Source organism: Brachycentrus maculatus, unplaced genomic scaffold (assembly GCF_059751285.1).
Source record: "Brachycentrus maculatus isolate JH-2025_06_01 unplaced genomic scaffold, ASM5975128v1 h1tg000790l, whole genome shotgun sequence".
NCBI classification, from domain to species: domain Eukaryota; kingdom Metazoa; phylum Arthropoda; class Insecta; order Trichoptera; family Brachycentridae; genus Brachycentrus; species Brachycentrus maculatus.
The window spans coordinates 348,714-361,308 of NW_028281518.1; positions in this window are offsets into that span (position 1 = coordinate 348,714).

The window sequence follows — 12,595 nt, forward strand, 5'->3', positions numbered from 1 at the left end:
GTCATCGCAATTAAAAAAAAACCTTTTTACCTACATTTTATCACTGTTAGAATAATCAATGTATGGATGTTTGAACAAAGACAGAATCGTTAACGCCACACAAACATATTATGATCATATAATTTATATTTGAAGCACTAACTTTGTGTTTTTCAATTTTATAATTAAAATTTTACTTTGTTTTAAAATTACCATGAATGCAATATTTTATTATAACTTAATTATAATATCTACCGGTTTCGAAGCTAACCGCTTCTTTATCAAGACTGATTTATACTAAAACACTTTAGTAGCTAGTGTTTTCGTATTAATCAGTCTTGATAAAGAAGCGGTTTGCTTCGAAACCAGTAGATATTATAATTAAAATATAATTAATTAAATTTTAATACAAAGTAACATTTTAATTATAAAATAAAATGATCACTTAAGTCAGCCAATGTCAGCTTTCACCCCTAAAAATACTTTAAAGTTTTAAATTCTTCATTGAGTCGTTTTTCTCAGTAACATTTCTCTAATATATATTTTTGGAAGTTGACATTAAAAATAATGATCTCTCTTTCCTTCTACTTGTGATTTGAACCGTATGTAGATATTTTATTATATTGTTAGTTTTTTTACGTAGCTACGTCAATTTCCCAATATTCAATTACTATGGGATGTTATATAAAAAAGTACATTGACTTTCGAAAGAATATTTTAAATTAGATGTTTTTTTCACATATGTACATATATTCATTTACATATGTATATATATGTATATATATTTCAATAAATTTTTAACTATACGTAAAAAGCTCGACATTTACAATTTATTGATAAAAGTTTTTCTTATGTTCTCAGAAAAGAAAATTTATACAACTTATGATTTTTAAAAAAAGGAATAACCCGTTCATTTTATAGGTTTGCCTGTAGGAAGGACATGGAGTAGCATGGTGTAAAAAATAACATCACAAATACCTGGGACATTCAAAATAAATAGTAGTTATTGTTTTTAAACTCGAATTTATTATTGGCCATTAGATATTCTCCACTTTATTTATACATTTTACATCTCAACGTAGATGAAGAAGAATGTTAATGTCTAGGTAATTACAGAGCTTGTGACCTGTCATAGGTTGATTAATTTATGGGTAAAATTGGTGAATGCTGCACGTGTGTAAAGTGATCTAGAATATGGAAGTCTGGGTATTTACAGGGCTTATGACTTGTCATAAGCTGGTTAAGTCGTGTGTCGAATTGGTGAATGCTGTACGTGAATAAAGTGATCACGTTACCAGCCTCCAATTGGACATAAGCTCTGTAAATAACCAGACATCCAAATTTTTCTTCATCTATTTCGAGATGTCAACATGTAAAAGTTATTTTATTTATTGTTTCGGCATTAACTTTGTGGTAAGACATATTACAATAATTAAAGAAAACAATTATTATACAGACCTGAATGATGGAAGTTTAACTTCTGAAACATGTAGTCTATAATAAAACTCAAGTGATAAAAAACGAAGTGTTTTCTTTAATCAATGTAAAAGTTAATTAAACTTGTAATTTTAAAAAGCTGTATTCTACCTTCTTAAGTATCAAAAAAAATTCAAGATCGACAGCTGTACTTGTGATGATGAGACACCTCAAGATGTCCTTCGCCTGTTGAGGTTTTGTCTCTTTTTTACTTTTCTGACAACAGCTAGAGGCGCGTTGCAGAAGCCTGGGTGAGTAACTATCCATTATCAGATCCATGATAGCTCATAAGGAACTGTCTCGAGAGGTGGTATCATACATGATAAAAATAGTGCAGGACATTGGTACCATAATCCAAGCTAAGACGCAAAATGCCAAACCCTCTTCTAGTGTAACGGAAGGTCTTTTGATGACAGTCAACAGTCCGCCTTTTCCTGAGGAGTTTTAAGCGGTTTTCTCCCAATAATGAGCGAATCCTGAGAAGTTCCTGATTGGCTCACACTAGATTATCCCTCCTGTTCCTAGCACAGGTTTAAATAAAACATCTTTAATTTATTATTAGATTAAAACCAATATTTTTAGCTTTTTCCACTTTTTTATTTGACCAGCGACCGGGTTTCATCGTTACCGACATCACCAGTCTGATGATGTCGGTAACGACGAAACCCGGTCGCTGGTCAAATAAAAAAGTGGAAAAAGCTAAAAATATTGGTTTTAATCTAATAATACATTAAAAATGCAATTCCATCACGAAGTGTCAGTGGATAATATAAATCTATTGAAACATATTTATTTAGTTAGAAGAAACAAAATTCTACTTAATGATCTATTTAAAAAAAATTTAAATATAAGAGATCTGCACATTAAAAAAAATTCTTCATCTCACCAATTGATGTCTCTAGTGAAAATTCTAATGTTTCTTGTACAATGTTTCAAAATTAGATCAAACATATATAGAACTTTCTAGAATTTGAGTAGTGTGGTTGTCAATCATGTGAAATCGATGAGTGTAACACATTTGCGAAGTGATAACTCAAACCAGGCTATCTCAATGCCCAGACTTTATACTCTTTTTTAATTAAAACTTTACTTAGTCAATACCACTATTTCTTAAAATCTACTGTGATACGTGTTTCGATGCATTTCGCATCATTTTCAAATAGCATATGTGAAGCTAATTCTAAATTTTAAAGTTGGGTCCTTGGGACGTTGGAGGTTGGCGAGGGGGTAGGGGTTCAATATTGTTATTCATTTTTGTTAAGTTTAAGTCAAAAATTCATATCTGGTAACCTTGTACATAAAAAGCAAGTTTTATTTTTTTTATTTTTTACTTAATAAAGTTACAATTTTAAGTACAATATACTACAATTTCTAAACATTTATACATATGGCGAACTAAATGTTTTAGATTCACTGTGCCTCTCCAAAAAAGAGACTGAGCTCTTGTGCTTGGAGAGGGACTTACAATCAAGGTTTAATGTTTTATATAATTTATGGTATAATAGTCTTTTTTATATTTATTTTTTCAAGATTTATATGTAATGTAATTTTGTGTATTAATTGTATTTTATTAATTTATTTAGGGAGTTTATTGAAATAATAAATTCCCAAATATTTGAAGTTTTGTTCAAATTGCTTTGAATTGCATTTAGGAGTTAAAAAATCATTTAAGAATCTCGAAGATAAACTTTTTTTTTAATTCAAATATTTGTCACCCTTTAGTAATTGAAAAACGACGGGTTTTTTTTTTTAAATAGTTTCTATGTTTGAGACTTGAAATTATGTAAATAATCATTTTTTTGGATATATTTTTTTTTCAAAATAACTTTAATTATTGTTTTCTGTACTATTTTCACAGAGTTCAGTATGTTGCTGTAGGTGAAGGTAAAAAATATAATGCAATTCCAATATTTAAAAAAATAAATATCATAATATTAATATGTACTTGAGTTTAGATCACTGTAATGGTTTGCCAGTAATAGGAGACATTCGGGACAATGCGCTGTCGCCGGTTGTACGGCGTGCCAAGTCTAGGAGCTCCAATTACAGAATTGGATTTTAGCAGACGCCACTCATCTGCGTCGTCATTTGTGTAATTGCACAAACAGTGGGAGACGTGAATTATACATGAAAGGCACCGGAACGTACTGCCGTTTCTTTTCTCATCACTCCAGCCGTAATAACGTACCCGGAGAAGGAACGCATTACACTCAGTTCACATTTTGTTCATTAAAATTCTCGGCGCGCTTTATGAGCGAAAATATGATGTGTGATTTCCATTTCAAGTATTTGGTGTCGTATAAAGGGGTGTGAAAAGTCTCATGAATGTCCCCTTTTTTAATGAAAATAATAATTTGGTAGGTGTGTATGTTATAACCCCCTCCCCCCCTATATGGTGAAGTGGTTAACACATTTGGCTTAAAACATTTTGAGTGTGTCAAAATACTTGTTAAAAATCTGCAATCCTGCAAATGTCTCACGAATGTCCCCTTTTTAATGGAAATAATAATTTGGTACGTGTGCATGTTATAATCATCCCCCCCCCCTATGTAGTAAAGTGGTAAACACATTTGGATTACAACATTTTGAGTGTGTTAAAACACTTGTTAAAAAATCTGTAATCCTGCAAAATTCTCACGAATATCTCCTTTTTTAAAAAAAATAATAATTTGGTAGGTGTGTGTGTTTATAAATCACCCCCCTCCTATGTAGTATAGTGGTTAACATATTTGGCTTACAACGCATTTGGCTTTAAATGTGTCCAAATATTTGTTCACAAATCTGGCTTTCTCCACAAAGGAGCTATGTAAAGTTTTTGACATCTTGATAAAGATGAAGGAGAATATGAGAGTTTGGGTATTTACAAGGTCAACGACCTGTCATAGGCTGGTTATTGATTGATTTATACACGTGCAACAGTGACATTATATTTTAGACATCTTAAGAAAGATGAATGAGAATATACATGTTTGTGTATTTACAAGGATTATTATTCCCTGTCATACGGTAGTAAAGTGATCACTTTACTCACGTGTAACATTCACCATGCCGCCTATGACTGACAACCAAAACCACCAAAAATTTGAGTGTAGTCCCTTTATGTAGTAAAGAAAACTTTTTTTTGATTGGTCAAAATTAATATTTATCATTAAAATTTATTTCACAGACTGATACTTAATTGATTTCAATACTTTACTTATCATTTTTGTTTATTCATAAATGATCGTATAAACACTAATTCAAGATTTTCTAGTGACCAACGCACTATTGGGTGAGGATAAGAATCAGGAGAAGTATGACAGAACTAGACTAAACTTATCTTTATACTCGACTTTTATAAAAAAAACATGTACTATAACTTGTGGAACTAAAATTATAATTTCCCAGTAGAGCTCCATTGGGATTGTTTGTTTTGGTTTCAAAATTATTATGATGTAGAAAAAAAATTAAATAAGGCTTTCTGAAATAAATCAAATGATTCCTCGACATATTTTTTTAGCAAGGCTTTTCAACTCTATATGTAAACTCAATTCAAAAGAATTTAATCCGTTTTTATATAAAAAATGTGTAATTATCAATAAATATAATTGTTATTCGGTACGTGAAAGTGATATTTTCAAGTACCGAATATCGGAATAAGCGGAGTTTATCTAAACACGTGTTGTTAATTTACCAAATAAAACTAAAATTCAATATGAAAAATTTTTCTGTCGTGAGTTTTATCATGTCTTAAATGACGCACTTCAATGAAAATAGAAATAAATCAATCAAATTTTAAAAAATCCAAATACGTACCTGTGTACAAAAAATTGTAAAAATGCGCCTATCCGCACGTGCGTGAAATTAATGATTTATGTTTTTATTTCATATTTCACATCTATGACCATTAACCTCGTTTACAAAATCAAAGTTCATCATAACATACTCGTAAAGCCTTGTTTGAACGACATTGACTGTTTACTATTGACTTTGGACTTTTCGCCTGATTTATGCTGTTGGTTTCGGAGAAAAAAACTGAATTAAGCGAACCGGACAAAGCAAATTAGCTAGTCTTAAGGAGCCTATTATGCTTAGAGGGAACCAAGTTTAATTATCTTAAGGGTTAGGCGCTGCATCGGCATTGGGTTACACAGTGAATTTTTTAAATAAATCATATTTTTTAAAATATAGTATTTTAGAATCAGATGTTTTTTAATCTGTGAAAATTGTAAATGCACACACACACATACATACATATGTAAGTAATAAATATTACTAAAACAAACACTCGAATAACGTGTAAAAAACTGTCTGCTTCGTATAAAAGTTGATAATTAAATATATTAATTCATTAATATCCAAAAATCTCAATGAAGCTTTTCATTTCCAGATATTAATTTGAAAGTTTTTTAATAATTGAATTTTTATTAGACAATATGAAACACCAAATTTCTTGTAATGTTAATAATAAAATAAAATATATAGATAAAGATCAAAAAAATAATAAATTAAAAAGTATGAATTGTTATAAAATAGTTTTGTATCACAATCATGAAAAAAATTATCTTTATATTTGGACAAAGATACTATTTGATTTTCAGGATAAAATCAGTTCAATGGCCCAAATTCCATAAACCCCCATAGATTAAGTTTTTTGTTTGATACGTGTATTTTGATAATATTTTTTTGTTTAAAAAAATACTCAAAACACAATTCACTATCAATTGAAGATTTTTTTAAATGTAAAAAATATCACTGTTCACCGGCGCTACGTTGAATTCGTCTCTATTCTAGATACTGTACAACTTTAACGAGTTTCATAATTTTCAATTAGCCGCTTAACGAAGAAAAGTGGGGGATGAAAGGTATGAAAATTCATATTTAAATACAATGCTTGATGAAAATTAAGATTATCTGAATTTAAAATCTAAAGCAGACGTTTTAGCGTCTAGGTATGGTAGGTGTACGCATCACGTAAACACTTTATATAAGAAAATTGACAAATATGAAAACACATATTATGTACATCAATTTAAATTGGATCTTTAATTTATATCAGATATGGAATTAAATTCAGTTTCACCTATACAAATGACATGTTGTTATTTTGTCAAGGAAATAACCCCAAAGCATCCATTTTAATGAGCTTATCTTTACATAGGATAGTAAAAACATAAAATACAATTGTAAAAAAAAACATCCCTTACACTCACTAATTAAAAACAAATTTTTCGTTAGTTCATTTTGCAATTGACGGGAATCGATTTCACGACTAGCTATACTATGGCAGCTGCCAAATTTTAATTTACAATTTAAGTTCTGTCAATTTTTTCGTGGGTAATGTATTCAAATATTCTAATTTTTATCAGTGAGTAAATAATCGTTGGATGAAACAAATAAAATTAAAACGCCATTAGAAATATCAAACACCGTTTAAAATAAAAAAAATTATTAGTTGTACAGTTGAAAAATTTCCAATAGAGATAAAATTGAAGCTTGACGTCACTTACATTATTTTTTTTAAATATTTATGTTACACTTTGATCTTCATCCAAAAATTTATGAACAAGCATAAAATAAGTAAAACTCTGTTTTAAATATGTAATAAAAAGCGCAAAATAAACAAAAAGGAATCGGATTTTTTTTGTTAAATTACAAAATATCAATTCATTATTTAATTAAAAATGCTTGAATGTTGTTAACATTATAATTTGTTGACCATTTTAGTTTGTTAATTGAGTTTTTTTTTAATGCATTCATTACGGAAATTCCATATTTTCGATTGCTTAAGTTTGTCAACGATCTGTAAAGTACCTACATGTAAATGAAACGTTACAACTCGCGATCGCTGAAGTAGAGAAAAATAGGTGGTTACTTCTAAAGTTAGGACATACATAAGGATAACATTGTTATCCATCTTTTCTCAATACCACAACAAAAGTCAAACAACGCCGAAAGCACGAAACTTTTAAACACCTTTCTTTATAGGATAAAGGATTTCCTCGTATTGTGTGAAACAAAATAAGATAGCTTTAGAATGGAGAAAGATAGGGAAGGACTGGGGATCGGAGATTCATATATAATGTATTATATAGGGGTTGGTATCGAAATAGGCGCACCCTGCTGAGCCAGAAGATAATGGTGTGGTATATTGACTTTAATTACTCCATTATAAACCCCCCGCAACTTTTTTGCTTTACAACGGCTATCCATTTTTTAGAGACGTATTACTTTACGATGAGGTTGTATTCGTGTTTAGTTGAATGTAACAAAAACACGATACTAAAACAGAGAGGAGAACTAAAAAATACGATCAAACAAAAAGGATTATATTAGAATATTTTATGGGCTGAAAACCAAAGGGATTTCAGTGACACGATAGTAATAAAAAATGTTTAGATTGGAATTAGTTATTTTTTCCATTAATTAAAAAAATAATAATTTAAGAACACTCGTACAAATACCTATATAATTTTCAATTATATTTAAAAATTGCAGCTTCTACCTTAAGGCTTACTCGTTTCAAGATAGAGCTAAATTATTTATATGTGGATATATATATGTATATATATATATATATATATATATATATATATATATATATATATATATATATATATATATATATATATATATATATATATATATATATATATATATATATATATATATATATATATATATATATATATATATATATATATATATATATATATATATATATATATATATATATATACATACTACTACCACTTTTCAATATTAAAAATAAATAATTTCCAAAATAAAGTGTTTTATTATTTGTCATCAGAATTAAAATATTCATTTAATATACTTCGTGTCACAAAAAAAAATTGGATACATTATACTATCTTATATGTAATGCGTAAACAACTGCTTTATTTCGTTTTATACTCGTATTATTCTGGTGTTTATGGGTAAATCAATGCCCCAAATGGTCGATATTTTTTTTTCAAGCAAAACATTGAAAACAGTGTAAGTAAGCACTTCTGTCTTTTATTTCAGAATTATCTCGGTACTTGGCGCCATGAAAGATTTTGTATCTACAAAAAATCTGATGTTAAGCAATCTTGTACCGGATGGAAAGTCGTGTTTTTCCACCTTCCTTGATCTATGGCGATCCTTTCCGCTTCCTGAAACCGGAATCCGTGAAAAACACTCAGATTTTTCAAAAACTACAGCGATAGGTAGAGTTTATACAATTTAAATAATTTTTACATGCAGCGCAATCTATTTTTGAAGAGGGTACTTTAAGTTAAAAAAATTATAATTTATTGCTTTTTATTCAGACACTGGAATATTCACCCTTCTGATGATATATAAAAATTTTAGGTATCTCAACTTGATATGAAAGATATTTCGTTTTTTATGAAGGAAGATGGAAGTCTAGGCATCTCAGAGTTTACGACTTAGTTTTTTGGTTGACCTAAATAAATTATCAATTTTATCACACATGTGACGTTCAGCATTCTGCTTTTTATTGAACAATCATATTGTTTAATTTTTTAAGCTTGTTATTTTTAATGCTGGCAGATTACTTTAATATGCTAGTTTTTATTTCAAAAGTTCTGAAGTAAAAGTAATTTATAATGAAAATGAAATGAAAGCCCTAGGTTGCTCAGACTTCCATCTCTCTTCATATATTATTTTTTAACATCAACAAAGATGAAGAAGAATATGGAAGTCTGGTCGTTTATGGAGCTTACAGCCGTCATCAGATGGTTTAAGTGATCAATTTACATACGTATAACATTCACCAATTCTACCCGTGATTGACAGCCATACTTCTCTCAACCACATAATTCTCGGAAGCTATAAAAGTATATGATCCAATTTCCAAACACTGTTCTTGAATCACTAGAGACGTCTTTTTTTGAGATGAAAAGAAGATATTTACTGATCAGAAACTCTGTCATTTGTACGTGAGGTCCGAATCCTGGATGATAATCACATACATGAACGCCAGATAATATTTTTTTTCAAATTTATTTTTTTAGCTTATAATTTGACCATTCAATTTATTTTGAGTGTGTCCAAATACTTGTTCACAAATCTGGATTATCTCAGATTATATAAGTAATTTTTCAAATTATTTTTCCATTCATAGAATAAAAAAAAATACTTGTGTCTCATCTAAAGTTAGGACATATGTAATATTTAAAAATTCCATTAGAATTTAGAAAAACTCAACTTATTGTTCCTTAACACTTTTCATTAATGGTACCAGCGTATTCTTTTTATTATTTAAAATTTAGGTTTTTTTTCTTGATGATGGGCATTTTTAGACGAATAAATAAATATTATGTTAATTATTCCTACCTTTATTAATTGGAGTGGGAAAAATCAAAAGGTTCTGCAGACATCATACATATATAAAAATAACAAAAGATCATTTTTAAAATGATAAGTAAACGTATGTTATATTCTGCTTAACAAATATTTTTGAACAATTTGAATTAAAAACTGTTTTAGCAATGATGTTCAAACCAACAAAATTTCTACGGCAGTTTAGATTAACTTTTACCAAAGTTTAAATGCTTTTATAGGCTTTGTTAATAAAGCCTCCGGGCATATTGGAAAGTGATTATCCTCAAATAATGTGAAATGGCTGTTCATGACATTAGATACTGTAACAATCCCATCATTTTACTGAATCAATTTCCATTAACAAATTAAATTGGAAAAACCGTCTAAAATATTGGATGGTTAATTCTTAAAATATGTAAATACATATCTAACAAAATAAAATTTAATTTAATTAGACTATTTTTAACACAGTGAAAAACGCAATAGAATAGAAGAAACTAAATTCTTCTTAATATTTTTTATACAAATTAAAATGGAGTCAAAATGTTACATCCATTTAAGATAAAAATAATATATTATTAATAATCGAGAATACCTGACTAATTCAAAGATGTCATCAAAATAATAAACTAAAATAGAAAAATAAAAATAACTAACAAAATGAAAAATAAATGGTCTGCTAAAAAAAGCTTTCTAAATGTAATCATGGATTACTGTTTTTAATTAGAAATGTCATGAGATTGATCGAATATATATGAATTCTAAAATGTAAGTATTGGACAATTATGGGTAGAAAGGTGAATATGTTTAAAATTGCTTGTATATTTTGCTACAAAAATATTACCTAATTTTGTTGTTTTTAAATATTTTTAAATGTAGAGCCTTCTTGAAGTGATTTTCCACGAAAACTGTTCAATAAATAAATAAATAAATAATAAATGATAAGTCACAAGTCCTGTAAACACCTAATTATTTTTTATCTGTATTGAGATATAAAAAAAAAACTTCTATCTACTATATACTTACAAAATCATCATCTGTAAAGGGAATTTATTGATTTTTAGTAAGATTTCATCAAATGCAGAAATGAAATTCGTTATTCCATACTCAATTATATTATATGAACATAAATTGAATTTAAAAATACTTTCTGATGATATTTCTAATTTTCAATTTAAATTTTACTTGGTAAATACCACTTTAAAACTTATTTATCGACATCGAAAATTCAGTTTCTATAAATGTTAGCTGAACATTTTGTCATATAAAAATTCTCCGAAGTAATACATTTTACCGACTACAAGTGTCGATAACCATTTGGATTATCGGCAAAGTTTCGAGCTTCCAGAAGCGAACATGGCCAATCCAAAATAATGAATAACTTTGTTGCCTTCAAAAGCAATAAATTCTTACTTGAAACCATAACAGCGACCTTTTAAATTGTAAATTCGGCTTGTAATCGATAAATACAGATTACTGGAGAATATTTCGAAATAAATTCGGAAAACGGAGTAATGCTTTATTTATCTCATCCTTTGGTTGACAAAAATTTAAATCCTTACCTTATGGCAACGTATTGATATGAGTATTTGATATTTATAATACAAACATCAATCATTAGAAGGTTTTAGATTTTTTTTAAAAATATCTTATCAAATTTATTATTTGAATTGATTATATGAAAAATCATTCACTATACATAAGTCCTTTTAAGAAACGTCGGAGACATTACTATCTATCATTAGAATCCTAACTGTCTATCAAACTTCTTCAATTAGTTTTTCCCTCTACCTCCTTCCCTAAACTCCTTTTATCTTTTGCCTTCCTTATAACCATCAATCTGTAATTTCTGTTTTTTTTATTGTTCAAGTACTATCTACTCCCTGATTGCAAACAGCTATATATAGTTTTGACCAATATCACTAGTCTGTTTTGGTTGGTTGAAAAATATCTGCCGTTTAGCAATAAGCCCGCTTATGTACTTATATCTTTTCTGGACATAAAGATTAAATAAATTAATAAATACTTTATAACATATCAAATTCTAGTAACGCTGTGCCTCTCCAAAAATGAGATTTATATCTTGTCCTTGTTACTTATTATTCTTGATTTAGGATTCAATATAATCTCTTCTTCTATTATTATTTATATAAAGTGTTTTTTTGCAAAATTGAAATATTAGAATGAAAAAATCACAAATATTTATTTGACCCCCCCCCCCTGGGAATCGAACCCGGACCTCCAGAACGGAAGCCGAGCGTACAACTTTTTTTACTCTCTTTATTACTACACGTAAATATAAATCATTATTTTCCTCATTCTAGGCCTAAACCGCACAATTCATGTTCTACCTTTGAACGCGATTGTGTGTGGATAATCCTTTAGATTGGAGTATGTGGATTTGGCCAGCTGCATTTGCAAAGCGATCCAGGCTGTATTTTGACGTGTGACCGAGGTACATAACGTTTGCTGGCGTCATCTTTATAGTCTATCGCTTCTAAACCCTTTGAAGTCGCAGTGAGTCAACACATCTGCTGCTTGGTAAACGTCCGTCAGCCTGTTGTTGCTTTGGACTATTCGCAATCTGGAACAGTTTGTGCACATGATTTTACGTATCAAAATTTTCACAATAGAAAATAATTAAAAATGTTTATTATTTAGTGACTACCTAACCATTACGCCGCTTCTCTTCAGGGGTATGCAGTGAAAATAGAAGGCCCCACCAATCCCTTTTTCAAACCTTCGCCTCTTCCGAATTCATGCATTGCTTTACCCTTTTATAATTATTTCAAAAAAAGAGTTTCACTTGAAATATATTAATGATTTGAACTTT